The sequence below is a fragment of the Polyodon spathula genome, chromosome 8 (assembly GCF_017654505.1).
Source record: "Polyodon spathula isolate WHYD16114869_AA chromosome 8, ASM1765450v1, whole genome shotgun sequence".
NCBI classification, from domain to species: Eukaryota; Metazoa; Chordata; class Actinopteri; order Acipenseriformes; family Polyodontidae; genus Polyodon; species Polyodon spathula.
In genome coordinates, this window is record NC_054541.1 from 9188014 (window position 1) to 9194638 (window position 6625).

The 6625-nt window shown below is 40.1% G+C and overlaps 1 protein-coding gene across 2 annotated transcripts in view; it reads left to right on the forward strand.

Moving 5' to 3' along the window:
- LOC121319324 (transcription factor MafB-like) overlaps positions 1-2897 on the forward strand; it is an 8518-nt gene extending 5621 nt beyond the window's left edge. The window contains exon 3 of one of the 2 annotated variants that reach the window (XR_005950692.1): positions 860-2897. The gene's annotated coding sequence lies outside the window, so the exon portion shown is untranslated. The other variant, XM_041256639.1, reaches the window with a different exon arrangement.
- Positions 2898-6625: the final 3728 nt, after the last annotated feature.

Consider the following 6625-nt stretch of genomic DNA (forward strand, 5'->3'; position numbering starts at 1 on the left):
TTTATTTATACAGAGAAATCAAAAAAGAATAATAATAAAAACAGACAATTACCGGCGAAAATTATTTACAGATTGGAAACATCAGCTGAGGTAACACAGAGACCTATAAATAAATGAACAAAGCAACAAAGAGCATTTCTGTTAACTTCCAATTTAAATGACCAAGTTGCATGCAAAGCTCTCATACTGGGTGGGTGATTATTCCAGTTTAAGGCTGCTATAACACAGAAAGACACCTTACCAGAATTTTAATTTTGGTGGGATCAGAGCCTTTTGCCAGTGTATTTTGTGGACACATTATTGATTACATAATTGCTGCATCCTCTCTTCTCAGTGTTCCCTTTGCTGTAGTGGAGAACCCCTCATACACTAACATTCCCTACAGCAGTTTCTGCAGGACCTTTACAGAACAGGAGGTCTTTTTCATGGTTCCCACTCCGATCTGCATTAACCTGCTTTGAGGTTGAGTTGATTCTCCCACTGGGATAAGCCACAGCTGTATTATTTTACTGTATCAGGGAATCTGTCTGAATTGCATCAATCATTCATATTTAAGGGTAATCGCATGATAACTATAGATGGAATCCAGGGAATCCCAATGTAGTTAAAACAAACAAAAACAAAATCCAGCTGCGGTTTATCCAGGCAGGTATAGCTTGATCAAATGAACCCCGCAGCCTAAGCAGTGCTCACCCAGTGTTGACCACCCCCATCTTCTTCACATTTCCATAGAACTGCAAACAGCCTTGCACATAATCCAGGCTTTACTGTATTCTAATGAACTATGGCCCCTCTTATAACCATGAACTGACATCATTCTGCCTTAAACATTCTGTCTCTCATTCTTTCTCTCTGCCAGTTTGCTACTCAGTTTTGACCTGCCTACTTCAGACGACATCCAAAGCAAACAACAAATATGATAAAGAAGATAGTTTGCGATTGACCGAGACTGGAGAGTCAAACAGAAGTCAATACAAGCAAGCTCTTCTGCCACACAGGACAGAGACCAGGGTTGGTTTTAAATAAGGGCCTGGATGTTTCTTGGAACAAAACCGCACTTTTCTATGCAAAAAGAAAACCCTGTTACCGGCATACAGTAAAAATCTCAATTGCCCCACTTTACAAGAGGTGACCCACATTTTCAATCTCCCCTCTCTTACAAAACTATACAAGTGAGGTTTGTGTAGTACACTATTTTGGAAAATTCTTTGGTGTAGAGCCACAGAAATATTCTAAGTAGTTTGCAGTAGTTTTTTAGGGCAGTTCCTTACAAAAATATCATAGTAGAACTAGTTTCCGATGACTCCCTCATAGATTCGTATGAGGCAATGTGAGCCTGGATCCTTTTCTGTGTCATTTTTGTAAGAGCCAGCAGGCACAGCATGGCTGTCACAGAAGACCATGCATGCATTGGCTGGTGTTTAAAGCAAACTCGAGATACCTTGAATAGTACAGTCAGCAGCACAAAGACAATGGGCAGTGACAGTAAGCATTCAAACCTGGAACCCCGAAACACCATCACAATGTACCAGAAAAGGGAGGAATGGGCAGAAATGAAATAAATAGTTTTTGTTTCACAGTGATCCCGCAGTTAAGAAACCCAAATGTTTGTTGCTTGATGATGGTTGTTAGTTCACTTCAGAGAGTCTGGAACTGCTTGATTCTATGAAGTGTAATAGAAGGAAAAGCCTGTGTCAAGTGTTTAATTTGTGATTGAACATCCCTAAAAAAAGCAGAAACGAAAGACATCTTTTAGTGGGAAAACAAGTTAAGGTACAGAATTAATCTCTCAGGCAAACACAGCGATTTTATTAAAAAGGTATTCTTTTACTTCATCAAGAATGTTAATTATTCTATCGTATATATCAGTCTAGATTGGGATACGTTATATCTCGGTTTTCCTTCCACACCTAATATGAATCCATTCATAATGCAGTGTTTTTTGTGAATTATTTGTTATGTTGTTGTTTTATGCATGGTATAAGCATTTTCAGAAAAGTTTCAGTGAGCCAAAATTGAGTATGATCTTTTGCATCAGTAAAACAGTGCAAAACAGAGTTTGTATAAAAAAGTTAACTTGCATTTTTTACTTTTCATTCCTTGGCATGCAATTTGAATATTGGCATTGATTGGGAATCCTGTTTGAATATGTATTTAAAAAAAAAAAAAAGTAATCTTGATTGAATGCTTTATGAATCTAAAGAAGAACAGCTCAATTTAATGGCTGAGAATGGTCTCTGATGCACAATGACACAACAAGTAACTGTGGAGATTCTGGTGGTCTCAACACTGGGATCTCAGCTCCAAATTGACTGTCAGTCTAACCCTGAGAGGACAGATCTTCACTCAGTCCACAAAAAATAAAAATCATACTACGAGCGTGCACTCCAAAGGTAATAAAGTGATTTCTCATTGTTCATAAAAACAATTTGAGATCCTGTGGGGATAAAAAGATAAGGGAAACTACAAATAATTAAGTCAGCGCTAAAATAAATACTTCTTGTTTGGCAGAGACCATACATGGGGGAATTAGGACCTGGTAGAGGTTATCGAAGTCAGGACCAACTCCAGGCTTATTTAATGGACTAATTAGCTGATTAACGATGTATAAAAGGTGGGTTGAGAATGGGTGATAGTGGGTGATGGTAGGAGTTTGGTTGGTAGAGTGGGAAAGTAACCGTGTTATTGTGAAACTGGAAAACGAACTATTGGAAAAGGTATTGGACTACGAGTTGGAGTTGTGATTTGGTTGTGGTGACGAGGTAACAGGCTTAGCCTGCCTCATTATTAGTGAGGCACAACATCTGTTTAGATAGGGCCCGAGATCTGGTTAGGTTTTGTTTTGTTTATTTTCTTTTGTTGTAAATAATAAACGCACACTACAGCGTTTTCTGGCATCCTACGTGTTAAGTGTTTATTTGAAGAAGGAAAACCTGTGACCAGCAGGCATCCGTCACAATATATATAACAGTCAGCTAGTGTGTAATGCATTCTCACAAGCTTTTCCCATTTGCTAGCCAGTGCACTTGCACACAAGCCACAATCCCCAGAAGCTGCAGAGAACATTGTCTTGGTTGACTTTTATTGGTACTGACTTTCCTGCTGCTCCACATCACAGCAATTTCCTTGCAAATTAAAGCACTGATTTCCCAGGACAATGCAACATGAAGGGAGAATTCCTCTTGGCAGCTGGATTACAGCTGCTTGACAAGCCACTTAATTTAAACCGGAGGGAAACCGGCCGCTTAAGTTTCTTGTTGCACATTTGCATGGGTCGGGTATTCCACACAATTCACTATGTTTGTATACAAACCATGTTTTTATCACAGTCTCCAGGAAACCCTTCAACAACTCCTGTAGGAAATGTGGTAGTGAAAAGTAATGGGTTTATTGCCCAGCTGCTTCTAAAATAAAGGCATTACTGCTCCAGTATGACCAGCTTGTTTGTCAATTAATTCTTGCAATGTTGCTGCTTTACCGTGTATTTAATATATATGTCTTACCATGCTTTGCCATGGTTGATTATATTTTACCATGCTGTTCACTGTTTGAAGATTGAAGACAATTTTTTTTTTAGCCAAGCAAAAAAAAGTCTTCAGCCACACTTTGCCATTGTCTAGCTAGTCTTGTTTAGGCTTTACCATATCTTACTAATATAAGAAGTTACCCTGCTTTAAAAGTGTTTCTCTAATACTTTCAAAGGGTTCTGAATTTTACAAGCTTTGTTACAGTTTTGTATAGTTTTGAGTCACTGTGACAACCTGATTTACAAAGGAAAATAATAGAGCTCTCAGGAAACCCTAATGTTTAGGATAGATTCATCTCCGCAGCTGGATTACTTGCCAAACATCAGAAAATCTCCATCCTGCATTCAGAACCTGAGCCTCTGTGGCAGCCAGCCTCCTGCTGGAGTGCTTACATTAGCATCATGAGCCCTGGCCAGGTAGGCTTGGCGGTGCTCACATTTCTCTGTAGGCTGGCTGCAGCTCTCTCCTAAGTAAAAGGCACACATCATCAAGATTATTGACTGGGGCTAATTGCTGTACGCCATGGGTCAGTGGAGAATGTAAAGCATTGTTGGGATGATGTAACTATCTTGAGACTACCAGTGAAAATGGAAGCAAAGACTGGGCCAAGCAGGTACACAAACCATCTCCCAGCTGGTATCAACCAGTAAGAACCAAGCCAGGGCAATGTAAACGTACAGTACATCTGTGCCGTACTGCTGAGCTCATCTGCTTCTCCACACTTCTAGTCACCTCACTTTTTGGTCTTGTGGGGGCAATGAAACTGCCTCCCTACATTATCACTCTGTGAAGATGAGCAATGTCAAAGAACCCCATGGGTTTTCCATGTGGTACTGTGGCTGTATGTATTGTATCATTTGTCTCCTAATTTGTGGCTTGTTTGGAGATAATAAGGAGAGTACAATGAAAACATCCAGCTGAGCATATAGTTTTTATATGGAACCACTGCTTTCACTAGGTTTTAGTTTTCTAGACAGAAGTGTAGTCTGGATTACTGCGGTGTTTCTTACACAGCAGAAGACACAGTGAAGAACTAATGCTATTATTGCCTAACGGTCTGTGACTATTGGAAGTTGTGAGAGATTCATTTTCTCAATATATCAAGCAGGTAATCAGCTTTTACTGTTCCAGCATGTTCCCTGCGAAGGCTGGTTCATCGGGTTTGGGGTTCCTTGTGTCGGATTGCTTCAGGGCGAGATGTTATTATCAACTTGATTTCTTCCAGTCAGACAGCTCCTCTCTGTGACAGCAGGCTGTGTGGACGTGTGGCTTCTAGCAGGGGGGACCAAATCATCTTAGCCTGCCTTGGGGCTCACGGTTTCTGGCTTCCTCTGTGGCATGCCTTCCCTTCGACACTCCCCACCTCCAGCAGCTGCCAGCAGAACACGCCGACGGGTAGTGCTGCCCCATCATCATCCTTAAACATTAGTAAAATCAAACAGGCTTTAAAAAAGACGCGCTTCAAAACATTTTCTATCCATATCTCTAGACTAAATTTGACATGCATATACTTTAATCATATAACAGCCCACATGTAGAAATATATAGCCCTCAATAATCATTAGGACAGTGCTGGGGTAGTGTATGGAAACACAGCAATGTTTATGTATATTATGCTACATTGCTCCCAGTCCAGCACTCTGCTTCATGCTCTTTAAACCCAGACCCAAGCTGGTGAGCCACTTCCCCCTGTTCTAGTGACTCTAGTGAGGTCTGTGTTTAATTTTGTGGGATGATCCATTTTTAGACTTCCTAGTTTGGAGTTGCAAAAGCGCTGTTCTCTTGCAACATCTGCAACTGTTTTTCAGAAAGGCAGTAAGGAGGATTCGGTAACAGGGATCAAAACACAAACACTTGCTTGTTTAACACATCTCCCCCTCATCTTTTTCACATCAAGTATATTTCTGTGTCTCACTCACACCCCAGGTTTAAACTCCCAGATCCTGTATTTCTCAGAACTCCAGCAAGACCCTTGATCAAAGCTCCAGACTACATAAGTGCACCCTTTTCCAAAATCAACTCCACGTTATTAGGACAAACAAGCTCAACAAGCTACTGTAACTGCATCTACTTATCTGATAGCATCGCTGAAGTGTCCCACAATCATGTTCAGTCTTATACTAAAATATTATCCTTGTGTGTGTTTACTACATTCTTTCTTAGCAAGCAGTGCTAAATGTATCATTAATCAAAAATTTTTGACAGATCAAGCTTTTTTTTTATGTGAACCAAATAGATATGACCCCACTTTCACTTGGTTGGAGTTTATAACAAAACACTTTCAAGACAGAAACAGGGGGGCTGTTAATGGGATTGACTCAGATGATGGCTAACCCTTTAAGAGGTGCAGATTATCTGATTGTCTGAATTCTGAGCTCCATAGTGGGGTTAATAAGAGATTGTGTGTGGTTCCAGTCCACGTAAAAATCACAACGAGATTCTTTTATGCACAGGATTTTTTTTTTTCATTTAACTCTCGTGGGGGATGGATCCAGAATTAATTCTAATAATTAACTGCAGTGTATCTGCATTGAAAGTGGCACCAGTTGTTTGCAGGAAAGTGAGCATTCCTGTTTTTAAAACCCCAACGGTCAACCTGTGCAGTCATTTTGCACCTTTCCTATGCCTGTGTTCAACCTAACTCTCCCTTTACTCTTTCTACTTTTTATAATCTGCAAAATGGATAAGCTGTCTGAGAAATGTGTTACTTACGTTACAAGTTTGATACCCATCATAGATAAAGGAGAAGCCATCAAACACTAACAGCTTTGTGAACTTGTTGATGAAAATTTTTATTTTGAAAATGGAGTAACATGTGCCTACAATTTGCCCAGTCAGCACATAGCATTTTATTAACATAAACACTACACAACTCTTGTTTGAAATAAAGTTTTATGTGAAACCTGTCCTTTATGGCCTTGTTGTTTTCTTGGCATGTCCGTGGGCACAGCTGCAAAAGGATGGAGAGAGTTTTACTCCCATCCCCAATTTTAAATGAAGGGGCTCCACTAATGCTGCCAGCCAGACCCAGCGGGGTTGTAATTGAAGAGACTGGGTCAGCGTAAAAACAGAGTTTAAAAATACCACCCTATTTATAC